This window comes from Lynx canadensis, chromosome B2 (genome assembly GCF_007474595.2).
Source record: "Lynx canadensis isolate LIC74 chromosome B2, mLynCan4.pri.v2, whole genome shotgun sequence".
In the NCBI taxonomy this organism is placed as follows: Eukaryota; Metazoa; Chordata; class Mammalia; order Carnivora; family Felidae; genus Lynx; species Lynx canadensis.
Window position 1 is genome coordinate 152,179,782 of NC_044307.1, and position 15,849 is coordinate 152,195,630.

A 15,849-nucleotide genomic window follows, 5' to 3' on the forward strand; every position below is an offset into this window, starting at 1 on the left:
TGCCCGCCCTGCCCAGACTCCAGCTGCCCTCCGTCCGTTCTCCCCGGGGCCCGTTTGCTGCCTTCACCAGTGCTCTTTCTACGATGCCTCGGCCTGTCCACGGCCTCCTGTGTGGCCTCCGTGTGCGCTGGGCTCGGCGCGTGTCTGAGGGGCCCCAAGGGGAGGGCGGGACACAGCCTGGGCCCCGACCCCACTGACGGTTGTGGCGGTGGAGGGGGGGGGGGTCCGCGGCTCCCCTAGGGCTCTCTGCCCCAGCTCATCTTGCCTGATTGTTTCTGAAAGGCATTTTGTGGACTTTATTTTGGGAATTATAAAACAATAAGCTAATCTAGCACAGAAAAGCTAAACCCTCAGGGTGGAAGAAACTGGCTCGCTTCAAGGTGCAGAAACACAGACACCTCAACATACAAGCGGGTCAGTGAGACGGGGGTGCCCTTCTGGGCCAGCCTCCCTCCCTCTGAATGAGGGCAGGCACTGGGAACGTGTGCCCCGAGCATCAGCGCCAACATAGCGGGGGCAGAAGGCCCCACAGGCGGCAGGACCTGGGGGAGGGGGAGGCCAGGCAGGGTGCTGTGTTGGTGTCTGTGTCCCGGGCCCTGCGGCTCTCTGGGGGAGGCCTTGGCTCACTGCCCACAGAGCGCGGAGGCCAGAGGCTCCACCAAAGCCCAAGCCCTGGACACAAGCCTGTCGTAGGAGGAGAAACGTAACTGCTTCTCCCTACATGGACGCACGAGCTTGAGCAGAGCCGGCCGCACGGCGGTCAGACACCCACTCACTTGCCCGATGGAGGTCGCCGCAGGCACGGGGCCAGGGGCACAGCCCGGCCCGCCGGGGGCCCGCAGGCAGGGCAGGCTGGTGAGCCAGCCTAAGAATGGGGCGTCTGCACAAGAGTCAGAGTCGAGGCGAGGCACCAGAACTCAAAGGCCGTCTCTCCCCGACGGCTGTGAGACCTCCCAACTTGGAAGACACCACGTCTTCTCAGGCCACGTCCGCCTCCCCTCCCCTCTCACCAACTTTTCCAGGACTGGGCAGGGAAACGCAGGGACAAAGGGGTGTGGAAGGGGCCTGGCCGGCTGGAGGCCGGGGCTTAGGAGGAATCCCCCAGGCCTGGAAAATAAGGCCCTTCCGGACACGCAGGGCCCGGGGAAGGAGTCTCGTCTCAGGGCTCAAAGTCCACACAGGGTGTTCCTGGTCCTCAGACACAAGGGGAGACGGGGGCTGGGGCTGGGTGTGCAGAGGGCTGGCCCCCAAGGACCCTGGTGGGGTGTTTCCTCCGCGTGTGGTGGTGTTTCTGCTCAGCGTGAGCCGCCAGGATGTTCTGTCATCGGGTCCCCAGCTGCCACGTCACAAGGACACCGGGGTGGCCTTAGACAGGCCCTCGTGGTGAGGACCAAAGGCCACTGGAGCCACGTGAGTGAGCCCAGAAGTGGATTTCCTGCCCCGTGTGAAACTTGAGGGGCGGAAGAGACTCTTGGGTGATGGCTCCTCGAGCTGGTCCATCGCCTCACTTGGGCTCACAGGTCAGTGACCCCCAAGGGGGCTGTCGGCCCGGGGTGGTGGGATCAAGGGGGAGAAGATCACCTCCCCCGCCCCCGCCGCAGGGACTCCACGGGCGGGGTCCAGGTGACGCGACACACAGGAGTTAAACTCCGCAGGGCGCACGAGGCGGTCCTCTCCCCCATGGGACTCAGGGTGGGGCAGGGGGACCCCGCTTGCGGACGCGGCCTGCATGCAGAGTCAGCGGCTGGACTGGAGCAGCGAGGTTTGCCTTTTGGAGGATGGAAAGGAGCCAGATTCCCAGATGGGACACTTGGCTGTGAGCGGCGAGAAGAGACAGAGAGGCAGAGGGCAGAGAACATGCTGGGGGCAGTGTCTGGGGCCCGGGGCTGAGAGCTCACGGACAGGGTGGGCGGGGTCACGGCCGGCAGACCCAGCAGGGGAACGCGGGTCGCACCCTGCACCTGCCTGTCTGTCCTCGGGCTTGGCCAGCGAGCCTCACCGGGGACAGCAGCCTCCCGGAGAGGGGGCCGCCGTGCAGCCGAGAGCAGACCCACCTGTCCGTCTTCTGCACCGATCCCCGTGCACGAAGGCTCTGTCCCCGAGTCTTTCGTGTAGCCGGGCCTGTGGTCTCTGCTCACTTTCGCCTTCCTGCTGGTCTGTGACCCCTTGGGACCCATATCAATCACCCCCCAGAGGGCCCAGCACAGGAGCGTGTAGGAGCCATTGGTACCAATACTGAGGATGTCTCTGGGGGCGAACGATCTCTTCGCCTGGAAATCTGTCCCGCTACCGTTCAGGTCGTGGAATATTGCGTTTATCGTCACTACGATTTCTCACTTGCACACAGGTGAAGGTTTGAACTCTGTTGCACCAGAACACAAGCGTGAAAAATGTAGAGAAGTGTCGCAGCTCCTGAAATAAAGCCAGAGGCACCACTCGCTTCGAAAAAGTTTAGTCACGGCTAAAAGCCCGTTTTTGAAAATCCGTGGCTTCTCAGGTTGTTTGAAAGGAAGCTGGTCTCGGGAGACACTTTACTTGCCTGTTGGGAGGGGAACGTTGTGGAGGAGAGGGAGGTCCGGGCCTGACTCCCGCTCTCTGGGTCCAGCTCCCCATCCAGTCCGGCCTCCCGCTGAGGCCTCCTGCCCTCTGGGGCCTCCAGGCCCACGTCCCCCTGGCCCGGCCGTTCATTCCACAACCTCTGACCTCCCACCCGCACACGCGTGCCTTTCCTCTTGCTGTGCACGCCCACGGGGCCGTAAGCTGTAGGGGAGAGGGTCAGTGGTGCCGACAGGCAGCTGCTGGCTTTGGGAGGCCTGAGCAGGCGTGAGGCTGCGTGGAAGTCTCTGGACAAGCAAGAGGCGGCGAGCGGAAGGGACGCGGGGAACCCGCGAGCCTCAGAACCTGGTCACTGGAGGTGCTTGCTGGGGAGGGAGGGCTGTGTGCACCCTGGCGTCAACGCCGCCTGGAGCCCCTGACTTTGCTCTGTCTTTGCTGAGACTGGAGAAGAGGCGTTCGTTGGGCCCGTGGGACGGGCTCAGTGTCAGTGAGACACTTGTCTGAGCTCCCGACACATCAACAGATGCTTTATTCTCAACACCCGGGAGATTCTCTCCACGAATCCGTCATCCTGCTAACAAAACGAGACGCCGTGGCCACGTTGCTGGGGACCCCTGGCATAGGACACGCTCCCAGACGGGGGTCCTCGAGCCGCGGAGGTGGGCCAGCCGCCCTCACTCATGCACAGCGCACCCGTCCTGCCTCGACAGGCCTTCCTGAGCTTGTGTCCCCATCTCTCCTCCTTCAGCCCCCGGTTTGTGCCGTGCGCCCTGAAGGAGGCTGTGTGGGGCTGGTGGTGTCCACGTGCTGGGTGCTGAGGCCCCCAGGAAGGCAGGCAGGGGTCGAGCGGGCGTCTGTGTCCAGGACGCAGGGGACCCTCAGGCACAGCCATCCCAGCACGGCCCCCACCTTTGGGGAGGGCATCTGGAAAGGACCCTCAGGGGTGCCCTTTGGGAGAGGCTGACGGCCCCAAGTTGCCCACTTTCCACAGGGGAAGGCGAGCACAGCAGGGGCATGACCGTGACCACACTGGGCCACCAGCCACCTTGCTGTGCAGGCTGGTTGTTGTGTGTGTGTCGTTACACGGCCCCCAAGGAGCCACTGCGCGCGAACCTCAGCCGGCAAAGTTAGGGCGAGGCGGGCTTCGCAGCCTGGACGGCAGGCCAGGGCTGATCTGTGAGCGGCTGTTTGGTGGGGCATTGACCGTGTGTCTGCGGGAAGAAGGGTCTCACCGGGAGCTGGACCCTCCCCCCCCCCCCCCCCCCCCAGACTCCAGCGGTGTTTCGGGACATTTCTGTCGGGCTGTCTGCAAGCAGGTGGAAACCTGCTGCCTGCACATCGGACGGGGCTGTGCCGGGGTCCCCGACAGCCCACTTCCTGCTGCTGTGGCTGGCGTCGGCCGCCGCACACCCGCCCGTGGCCCTGACACACTGGTGTGAACCCCTGTCCTGGGGGGACACGGCGAAGCCACCTTCTCCGGGGGCTGGGCGCGACGGGGGTGGGGCTGTGGACCCCGGAACGGCCTCTACTGATGCCGCCACGGGCCTGCTGTTCTCCTGTTGTTCTTCTTTCAAGTTTACTTGCTTATTTTGAGAGAGAAAGAGGGCACGGGAGGGGCAGAGAGAGCGAGAATCCCAAGCAGGCTCTGCACTGTCAGCTCAGAGCCCGACTGGGGGCTCGGACTCATGGCCACAAGATCACGACCTGAGCTGAAACCGAGTCTGACGCTTAACCGACTGGGCCACCCAGGCGCCCCCCGGTTTTCTCTTGTTCTTGACGCTTTCGTCCTGTGTCCAAGTCTGAGGACAAATCTTGAGATTCCAGGGGACTACGATTTCTGTGCTTTATCTCCGAACTTCCGACTCGTCCTGCTTCACCGAGCACCCTGCCCCCGTCCGTGCTGAGGCTGCCACTCCCCGTCTGTTGCGGCAGAGGCCCTGCCCCCTGGGGGGCAACGATGGCGCATCATTGTCTGGCAGCTCGGGCCCCGGACCCACGTCCACGCCGCACCTGCCGGAGCCCCCATGACCCTCAGTGTGGGGCCGCCCCCGCCGCTCGCTGACCCGACGGCCGGACGTGAGCAGGCTGGTGAGTGGCCTGCACCCTGTGCTGAGCTGCCCTTCGGTGACCCTTCCTCCCACCGGCCAGCGTGGGCACCGGCGCTTGGCCTGGAGCGGCCACCCTCCGCTGTCGGGGCAGGGCGGTGCGGCTCTGGGCTCTGTCAGAGGGAAGCCTACCTCTCCCCGGTTCTCACGGGGACGCGCGGTCTGATTTGTACTTGACCTGGAGGGGAGTGTGGCAGGTCTACGGTGAGCACCGGTAGGAGGGCCGCGAGCGAGTCCCAGACGGCTGCCCGGAGCAGCTGCCTCTCTTCGCAAAGTCTGAGGCCTCGTGCAAAGACCGGGCGTGTCGGGGCCCCGTCCACGTGAGAAGGCCGCCCGAGGAAGCGCGGGGCCACAGACGGACCCGCGGCAACTGGCGACGTCCTGGATCCTGGGTTCGGTGGGGGGCACACGGCTGTCCGTGTGCCACTGGCACAAACGTGTGGAGGGGCCGTGGAGGCCACGACCCCAGCTGCTGGGCTGAGCCCGGCCCCAGCCTGGAGATTCCCAACAGGAAACACCTGCGTTCACCCCCGGCCTGGGGGCGGTTGGGGCAAAGGCACACGTGGGGTCCAAGGAGCAGGCTGGACTCTGGAGGACACGGGGACGGGCGTCCAGGTGGCTGGCCCCGTGCAGTCTCCCCGCCTCCCCACCGTGTGGTGCCCCCGCTGGCTGGTCGGCCAGCGCATCCCAGGGCGTGAGCTCGGGGGCAGAGCAGGGGTCTGCCTGCGGCAGGCGGGGGCTGGGATCGGCGCCCTCGGAAGGAGCACATCACATTTACTCTGCCGGGAGCTGTGTGCTAGGGGGCTCTGGGGAGCAGGTGTGGTTGGGGGGCAGGTCTGTGCCTCTGGAGGTGACAGGTGGCAGCACTCAGCCCGCCTGCGGACCTTGCTCAGGAGCCTGGCGCCGGGTCTGGGTGCGGCGCTGGCCCAGCTCTCAGGGAGGGCGTCTGGAGCCCGCGATGCCACCCCGCCTGCTGTGCCAGGGAAGAGGGGCCACCATCGTGGTCTGCAGCCCTCTCTGGGAGAGGAGGGCTCCTTGCGCTCTCCCGCCCAAGGCCAGGGCCTCTCGCTTCAGCCAGCCCTTCCCCCAGCCCTGTCACCAACCCCCCGCGTCCCCTCCTGGCTCTTCGGGTTCCTGACCTCCTTCTGGAAGCCGCTGTCTGTCTGAGTGACAGAACTGGGGAGATTATTCAAGGAAGGGAGGGCAAGAGAGGAGCTCCCGGGGCGAACTACTGACCTCGAGGGCAGTGTCCCCGGTCCCCTGCCCACCCACGGCACGCCTGCTCCCAGGAAGGAGCCAGGTTCCTTCGGGGGCCCAGGGCCACGCCGCAGCGCTGCTGGGGCGCCGGGTGTCTCGGGGTGAGCCCCGCCCTGTCAGGTGCAGAGGCCTCTGCTGCCACCCGAGGGCTCCTCTGCACTTTCTGTGCTGATGGCGGTAAAATAGCACCTGGGGAGGGGGTGGCCGCTCACAGACCTGCCCTCACTGTTGTTAGGCTTTTCCAGACTCCTTGACTGGGTCATCATTTCTCTTCTCAGGGTTGATTTTTTCTTCATCAAATATGATGATGGTGTAGCACCTGGAGTGTGATGACTGGACAATGGACAAGACACTAAATCAATACACCCGGGGCCCGGGGGCAGGTACCATCTCGGTTCCAGGGCGGTGAGGTCGACGCCACCCTCGGGGTCCCCAGCGTTCCTGCAGGTGGCCTCCCCCTGCTGCACGGAGCCCGGGGCCTCATGGCTTCAGCTGCGTCTCCGGGGCTCAGTTCTCGGCCGTGGGGTCGTTGCCAAGTCACCTTCCCTGCCCTGACACCCACCACTCAGGGCCAGGTCCCAGGTCCCAGGCTTTCTACCAGGCAGCTGACCCTTCATCTCATTCAGCCCTCAGTGTCCCCACGCGGGGAGACTGGCGTGACCTGGTTTGCACGTGGGCATCCAGGCAGTGGCGCCTGGCGTCCTGCCCCCGCAGGGCGGCGTTGCTGAGCTGCCTGTCCAGCTCCCACGGACTGAGTCGCCGACAAGCCACCGCGGCCCTTCCACCGCTGTCGTTGCCACGTCACCGCCTTTATGGCTGAGAGGCAACTGGACGGTGGCCGCCCGCACGGAGGTCAGCCCAGCTGCTCACGTGGACGCCAGCAGCCAAGGGCTGGCTCCCTACCCGGGCCTTGGCTTTCTACCTTCAAAGAAAAAGATATTTTAAGAAGGAAAAGACATGAATCTATGGCGTCTTTGTCTTCTGGAAACTCATAGGTGGTTGTAAGCGTGAGACAGTGAGAGGATGCGCTTTGGAGAAGAGACAGACACGAAACACTCATGCCCCCTGGGGAAAACCCAGGGAGCAAAGGAGCCTGCTGCCTGCATGCTGGTCTCAGGGACGGGGTCCAGGAGGGTGACAGAGGAGGTGAGCCAGCCTGGCCCGCATGGCAGGGCGGCCCCTCCCTCAGGCTGAGTAGAGCCAACGCCTTGGGCGGGGGGGGGGGGGGGTGGCCCAGGTGTCCAGGTCCTCCAGTGGGCCAGGACAACCAGTACCTGGATGTGGGTTGTGTGGGAGGGCAGGTTGTGTGGGAGGCCACAACCAGGTGGCCAGACAAAGGCCACAGGCGCTGGGGCACCACCCATGGGCGGGCCCACAGGACAAGCCCGACTTAGGACTGGTGAGTGCATGCCAAGTGGCCCAGTGTCTGCACACTGCTGGGGACCGCCAGTGCCCAGAGCCACCTAGATGTGAGTCCTCCCTATGTGGGCACCCAAATGTCTCTGAGCCACACCCACCTAACAGGTTCATGCCATTGATTCCACACCCAAGGAGCTGGTGCCAAGATGCCTACTTCACTCCCAGGGCTACTGGGGAAGGCTGTGCCCAAGATCCACTGTGACTGTGCAGAGAGGGTGTGTCCTGTGTGATTGTGTAGGGCGAGCGTGTCCTGTGTGACTGTAGTGCATGTGCTCTGCTGGGACCGCGTTGTGCTCGTAGAGAATCTGCAATTGGTCTTTCTGCTTGTCACCTGTGTCCTGCTGTTCTCCCATCAAGGTCCCAGTCTTCTTGGGGTGCACCCACATCTAGGAGGAATGTCGGACGGGGACGTGGGAACCTGGCCTGAAATTACTGAATCGTGTCCCTTCAGACTTGCCTGCCTCACGGCTGCGCCCGTGTCCCTCCAGCGTGTTTCCGAGCATCGGATGCTGGTCCCTGGAGGAGTCTGAAATGCTTTGGTTCCGAAAGTGTCTCTCACCGATTCGTGGCCCTGGCGTAGATCGTGTTTGAATCACGTCATGAGGATGTGTTTCCTTTTTCTCATTCTCCGTGCTGGCGAGGAAGAAAGTCACCGTCAGCGATATAGGGTCATCTTAATCTCTTATGTGGCTTCAGCAGGTCCTGTAGGCTGCTGGGTCTTGCTCATAATTAGTAGCCGGCTTATGTTTACGGTTGCTTTCTGTTTGTGGAAAGATGAACTTTTGTGGTGATAATGTACGATCAGTTCTTAGCATGCTTTGATTTAAGCAACATACGTGCGGTGATGAACATGTACCAGTTGGGGATGATGGTGGACGTGCCGGTGGGGGGTCAGTGAGGACAAGAAAGTGTCCCGGGACAGCCTCAGGGGTGTGTGGGTGCGGCCCCTCCCATCCACCTGCTGCTGTCCTGGCCACCAGCGATCGTGAAGTGCTTCCTTTGGGGTCCCCGCGAGTGTGTGGACATCCTCGGAGAGCACAGTCCTTCCATCAGTCTCCCGTGTGGAGGCTCTGAGGGCCCAGGCATCTAGATTCGAGGCCGTGGCCTGGAAGAACGTGGGTTCTGTCTGAAGACGCCCACACTGGCGGTTGTGTGCGCTCAGTGCCACAGACACAGACATAAGCAGTTACTCTTGACCTAAGAGAAGCCGACACGAAAATGCTCTTGGGGGAAGCGCTGACGGCAGAGCAGACCCTGCGACTGCGGGGCCCTCCGGGAGGCCCCTGGCTTCTGGTCTGTGTCCACACTTGGATGACTCGGGGGGGAGGGGGAAACGGGGAGCATTGGGGAGGGCACATGAGGTGGCCAGGGCGGGAAGGGGCAGTCTCCCGATGTCCTGCGCCCACGCCTGAGCCCCGACCGTGACCGAGGGTCCCCAACTTGCCAACAGCGTGAGGCTCGGTCCAGTGGGGTCACACTGAGCCGTGTGGCCTGGACTCCAGGTGTTTCCGAGGCTTGCACGTTGTGGTGCCGCCCCCTAATTTCTACTTATTACAAGAGGAATATCAGACACTTTGGTGAATTAATAGAAATTTGAATTTGCAAAGAAGCAGTGGAGATTCTCGCTGAAGTTGTGTTTCCATTGAACTCTGTTGCATCTTTAGGAAAAACTGAAAGGAGTCGTGCGGCCTCTCTCCTAGGGCTGCCCCGGAGTCCTTAGTCAGTGAGCAGAGGAAGCTCGGGCCGGGGTCGCCCCCAGCCCTGGCCTGGCCCTGTCGCACCCTCACATGTCACGAGGCTTCCGGCTACCTTGACTCACAGAGGCATGACCGACAGCCTTCCCACACACAGGCTCCCCCTCATCCTGGCCCGGATGCCTGGGCCTTGTGGGAGGCTCCCCTCCCGGGTGGGCGATCCTCAGGGCCCACAGGTCCGCATCCAGCCTCCCCAGACCCCCTTCCGAGGCCCCGAGGCGCCGAGCTGGGGGCTGTTCTGGTCTGTCCTCACCCTGCCGCCTCGTTTCTTCCGAACGCCTCCACGTGGCCTCCAGCCACACCCACGTCTTCCTGAGCCCTCTGCACAAGCCAGTGGCGACAGCCAGTCCCTCCGTCCGAGTGCCCCCACATACCGCCGTGGAACAGGTTCCAGAACATCATGTGGGATGTCTAGCTGACACACAGGCTGGGACGCCAGAGCAAGGGTCAGTGAGGAGAGGAAGTCCGCACGGGCCCCACACTCACTGCTCCCATGCCAGGCGTGTGGGGCGGGGCCCTTGCTGGACCGGCCCTGGACGCTTGCCCAGGAGGCCCAGGCTGCCGACCGGTCTTCCTAGGGGTCTCGACCTGGATGGCGTGTTCTCGGAAGGGTCTTGCCCGGCACGCGGGGACACTTGGGGCCCCGGAGAGGCTCCACCTCTGCTGGGACCAGGGGCCACATGTCCTCACGAGGCTGGGTCTGGGTGCAGCCTCCCACCCCGATGAGCCCCCTCGTCCCTTCCGAGACTTCCCTTTACCTCTCTGCACAGTGTGTGGGTGAAGACTTTCTTTGCAGCGTTGTTTGTAATGGGAAGAAGACGGAAACCCACAAAATCCGTGAGTAGAGAGGTAGACTATGGGGCAGATTATGGAATGTCCCACAGCCCTGGGGACTGGACCTAACAGAACCACCGGGACAGCCTGAGATTCGTGTCCTCGTGCTCGGTTCTGCACATGGAACGTGTGCACACGCGCCTTGTGGCTGCTCCCCAATGGGTCCAGGGTGCTCCTTCCCAGAGCCTGTCCCTAAGGAGCACATGTGGACCCTGGTTGGACCAGGAGATCACACACGATCTCGTGGACCCTGGCTGGACCAGGAGATCACAGGCGATCTCGTGGACCCTGGCTGGACCGGCAGATCACACGCGATCTCGTGGACCCTGGCTGGACCAGGAGATCACAGGCGATCTTGCTTGTACACCTGCAGCTTAGCATGAGACACGTATATTGTAAATTTGAATTACTGGCCAGCATTAAAACTTTGGGCCACTTCAGATGAAAGTTTGGATTTCTTGGTTGAAACTGTTGCAGCTGTGAGGGCACACTACTGCCCGAGGACAGGCCTCTCTGTGCGATGGGCTTAGCCGTGCACCCCCGTGTGCTCACACACCAGTGCTGGGCTGGAAACGTCTGCACTCACGGCTCTCCTGGCGCCCCGCTGGCCGGCAGATGAGCCAAAGGCAGCGCCTCCTTTGGGATTAGGGCAAAGGGGGCTGAAGGCTCTGGGTTTCCTGCGGGACCCAGAATGACGGAGACCTCCGGGCGCTGTTCCCTGGGCTCCGTCCTGGGGCTTCAGAGGCTCCTGCGCGTCTCGGTCTACGGGGAGGGGCGCCCCCAGTGGGTGGCGTCTTCCCTCTTCTCTGGGCACCGGGGCTGCTCCCACTTCCCAGGCCTGGGGGCCTCCCGCAGGACAAGGGCAGCCCCGGGCCGCTCAGAGGCTGAGCCACCGGCGTGCGTCTCGAAGTCAGAGTAGTGGAACCTTGCTCCGTCCCAGGAGACGCAGGGGACACGTGGGCATTTGAAGTGAGTGGCTGGCGGGGGCAGGGGCGGGGGGTGGTGGGGAGGGTGGGCAGGAGCGACAGCTGGTGAATTGTGGCCACCTCTGTGGAAGCCATCAGCCCGGAGGAGGGAGGTAAATCAGGATCCCTGAGGTCAGACGCCGGTGCGTCCAGGAAGGCCAGCAAATGCCCATGTGTCCTCGTCACTCAAAGGCCCCTGGCCCCTGGAGGCAGCGGGGGACACAGCGACTGACCGCCTGGGAACACGAAACCCGCAGGAAGCTGTCGCAAGTGGTGGCTGAGTCCAGGGGGATTTAGATCAAAGTCCTGCAGCTGGACGCCGGGGCGGGGCAAGTGTGTAGCAGCTGAGCTGGGCTCGGCCAGGGTGTGCCTGGGAAGCTGCCCCACGGCCTCTTGCTGCTGGGGGGTCCCTAGCGTGCGTCACGTGGGGCTCGTTCCCTGTGCCGGAGCCTGAGCCGCTAGGCCCACGTCCAGGCGCCTCCTGGACGCCCAGCCAGCCCCACAGCGAGGCGTTTGTATTCCTGGGACAGCGGCAGGACTCAAAAAGGCGACACTCCCCTTGTGGAAAGCGAACCCCCTGTGAGGAAAGGGCACCCCAACCCCCCTGTAGGGGTCGGGGTCCCTCCAGGCCTCGGACACCGGGGTGGAATGGGGCACGGGGCTCTGAGCACTCCGTCTAGCGCCCGAGAAGGGGCGTCGGGGAGGAAGGACATAAGTCACTTCCTTTGAGACTTGGTTCCGGCCTCTGTGAAATCAGCTAATCGGGACGTATCCAGTGACAGCCTGTGTCCTCCCGGGAGCAGAGAGCAGGCATGGGGCCACGTGAGAGGGCGCAGGGCAGGGCCCCCGCAAACTGAGGTGGCGCCTCGGAGCCGTCTCAGACAGGGCTGCGGGTCTGGTGGAGACCCTGTGTCTCTACTGAGGAGCTCCGAGGTCCTCGCAGGGATTACGTGAGGTCACGTGCCCACACAACTTGGAGCCGGGCTCCAGGTCTCAGGGGCACGGGGAAGCAGTGGCTGAGGGCTCCGTCCTTGGAGGGCTGATGGTCTGCTGGAGGCTACACCTCGGCCGCGGTGACAGCGGCCTCCCTGAGCCACGGTGTGTAAGGTGATCTGTGACCAACGGACGCCGTGTGGGGGGACGGGGGCCATTGGAGGCCGGGGCTCAGGGGAGGGGCTCCAGGCAAGGGTCCCTCTGTGTCTGTGTTCAGGGGACCTGGTGTCTAGGGGGATAGGGTGGAAGGCCGGACTCGGAGTGGGGGGGCAGCTCGTGGGGGTGCTGGCAGAGGCCATGGGGGACTCCTGTCTGGGCCCCAGGGGTCTGGAGGCTCAAGGCTGCTACAAAGCCGCCTCCTGGGGGCTCTTCAGCCTCTGTCACAGATGAGGGGCTGGGCCGGTGTGGTGGGCCACATTCTCCCAAGGCCCCTAGGAGCCTCCACTGTTGGATTAGGTGATAGAACGCAGCCAGGAACACCCCCTGGGGCCTTGTCTGGACGGTAGGGCGGGAGACGGGGAGTACTTTCCAGGCCTGTGCCTGGACACCACGAGGGCCGAGCTGGCTGGGGACGCACGTGCAGCAGGATCGCGGGCACCAGGCACACCCGGCACCTCCGGACGGCTCTGGGTAGACGGCGGCGGCCCAGCGGCCCCTCCACACCCACCCGAGGCCCGACCGACAGTCCAGAGCCGGACATCTGGGAGAATCTCTGCTTGTTTGCTGGGACTGGTCTCCAAGCTCACGCCTGAGGACAGACAGCTTTCTTGGCAGTAACTGCCGAGCTGATCTGACCCCAAAGGAGTCCCCAAAGCAAATGTCTCCCCACCTGTGTCCCCTGAAACAGGAAACCGTGGTGGAGCGTCAAAGACAGACACCGCAAAACTGAGATTTCGCAGTGGCCCCGTGGGTGGGCAGTCCAGGTGGACAGCTGGCCTGTGGTGCAGACCATCTGTGTGTTCTCGCTAGGGAGCCACCGAAGCTCAGCCCTCTGGGCCCAGAGACCCCTCCCTGTGGTCCCCGCTGTGTCCACTGAGCCCCGGGCTGAACCTCAGTTTGCCCCCTCGCTGGGCCGGGAAGGCTGAGGGCGGGGGCCATGTGTCCACTGGAATGGGGACTCATCACTTCTGGCCCTTGCCTTCCTGTCCACCTTTTTCCTAGACCTGCCTCCGTGGGTGTCTGGCGGGACAGAGGACCTGGGGCTCAGAAGCCGCCACCTGGCAGATCTGAAATTTGAGTCTTCAAACTCTGTGTCACTGCTTCCATTACAGTCCTGCGGTCTTCCCTCCCCAGTGGCCGTGGCCGTGGCCGTGGCCGTGGCCCACCCACCGCAGTGCAGGGTAACTGACCCCACTCGGGTGTTGTCCTGCGGCAGGGTGTCCCGGGAACCAGGGCGGGGGTCGGTCTGAGAGCCGCTGCTCCTGCTGGCGGGCCACAGATGGCCCGTGACCCACATCCCCGTCCGAACGGGGCCCTAACTCAACTCCACCATCAGGGTTGCCGGCCCACACAGACGGGGGACCTCAGGTGATCTTGCCCCAGAAAGCCCCCCCGGACCTCAGGCAGCCGCGTGGTCCTGGCACCACAGCTTTGGACACTGAGCCCTCCCGTCCCGTTTGTTTCCAAAAGCCACACCCGTGGGAAACCACACCAGCGGCCGCATCCCCGGTGTCCGCTTTCCCCACGGAGAGGGCCAAGCCCTGGACTCAGGCCGGGACTCCGCCGCGGGGCCTTGGGCGCACTCCGCTGCCCTTGGCGCCTGCGGCTCAGGGCGCATTTTCTTCCGAAGCAGCAGGAGGGTGCGGGGCCCAGGCCCACCAAACCTCCGTGGGAAGCAGGCTTGCCCGGAGCCTGTGGCCCGGCCGTCCGGCTCACGTGGTGGCCCTGGGCGCCGGCCACGTTCCCACCTGCCGGCTCGGCGCCTCCTTCACGCCTCCTTTGAAGAATGCGCGGCAGGAAGCAGATACAGCCAGGCCAGGTGTTGCCACGGACGGCCTGTCCTCGCCCACCGGCCTCTCAGCCAGCAGACCGGCTGCGTGCCGAGACCACGTCCCTGCGCCTCACGCCCGCTGTGTCCGCGTGGGCACTGCCCAGGCGCCCCCCCCCCCTCCTGCCGGAGACCGGCCAGCGTCCTGCGGGCTCCACCTTGAGGACACAGCCAGTGCCGCCTCCTGGGCGGAGTTCAGGTCCTGTCGCCCCTCCACGCAAAGCTCCTCAAGGCTTCTGTCACCCAGACGCCAGATGGGCGTGTCTGTTCACACGTGTGTGCAATGGGGGACTTGCACGTGCTCTTCATGCCGGGCTCCCGGGACGGACAGAAACGTCCGCGGCGATTCTCTGCAGTCAGCCAAATAACGTGGCCTCCTGCAGACAGAAGCGTGGCCGTAACGCCACACAGCACGACACGGCGTGGCCCACACGTAACGGCCGACAGACGGCCACCACCGCACGTTCACTGAAACCAAGCGCCCAAGTCAGGAAAAACAGATTCTGAGGACGGCCACCCCGTGGATCGTGACACAGACCCTTCCAAAGAGCATGGGGCCCCGTGTCTCCTGGACCCGACACCACAAGTGAGGCAGGCCTAGAAGGTTTGGGCTTGTTCTCACCCCGATCGCGCCCTTTCTTGTCCAGTCCGTCCAGGAGTCCTGGCCCCTCTTCCGGATGTGGGAAGGCCAGGGGCTGGCCCGTCAGCTGCCCCCCCTCCCCCGCCCTCGCGGCCCCAGGACCTGCTCGGTATCGAGGGGCTGCCCCCGAGAGTGCAGTTTTGCTCAGCCTGTGCCATCGGAAGCAGGAGGGGACGGGAGAACCCCCGTCCCGACTGACACACGCCGGCACCCCACCGCTCAGAGACGCAGCGGGAAACCGCAGGACGCGGTTGCCGAGGACGCTAATTGCCCCGGCGACATTTAGCTGTTTGTCCGAGTCTTCCAAGGTAGCATTGACGCGGACCGTCTCATTATTTCCCTGCGGCCCAGGCCAGAGGACTCCTGCGGAAGGAGCCGGCGGGCGCTGCGTCTCCATGGCAGCGGGCGGATTTGGCAGGAGGGCCGCGCAGCAGAGAGGTGGTGACAAAGGCATCTTTGATACAGAGGCCGTGCAGAGGGACGTGGTCCAGGAAGCCCGTTTCTAAAGGCCGCCCGACCTCCGAATGGAGGCCCTTGGTTTAGCCTCTGAGTTAGCTTTTGTTGCCGAGGCTCCGAAGGCCCTGCCGCCCGGTCACGTGGGGCTCTGCACTCTGTCCGTGAGCCAGGCCTTTTGTCCGGGTCACCTGCCCGGCTCAGCTGGCTCGGCCCGTAGCTGCTGCGCACAGAGGCCAATTTGGCTCCGAGCGCGCGCACGGCGGAGGCCCTGCCCGTCCTTCCGCCGCAGGGCCGGTGTGCCCACCGACGAGACCGGGCACCGGCGGCCGGCGGTGGGCGTGCTCCTCGTGAGCCCTCAGTGTCCCCCCTCGGCCAGGGCGGCCCCTCGGTTCCCGGGTTCAGATTCCACCCCGGCGCCCCGCTCAGCCCCGGCAGCGCGTCCCGCACCGTGGACCCCGGGGCCCCCGGTTCCCTCCCCAGCTCCCTCCGTCCCGCCGCACAGACGAGCCGCTGGCTCTTCCCTGTCTACGAGGGCTTCCCCGCGGGAGCGGGTGCTGGAGCCTGGGAGCCGTGGGCAGGGAGCCCTGTCACAGTGTCTCCGGGAGGCGGGACACAGCCGTGAAGCGCTGTCCGTGACGGCCCCCCGAGCAAAAGGAGAGCCCCCAGAGGCGGCGGGGTAGGTGTCCACCCAGGACGCGTGCTGGTGGGGACGTGGCTGGGCGGCCAGGAAGGTGCCCCGGGGGGCCGTGGGGCGGAGGCTCCGGGGTGAGAAGGCCTGGGAGGCAGAAGCCCTGGAGGGAGTGTGCCCAGGGCCGGGCTGAGCAGTGGTGGGGAGCGGGCTGGACTCACCGTGGGCTCCCAGCCTCGCTGGCACCAGAAGGGG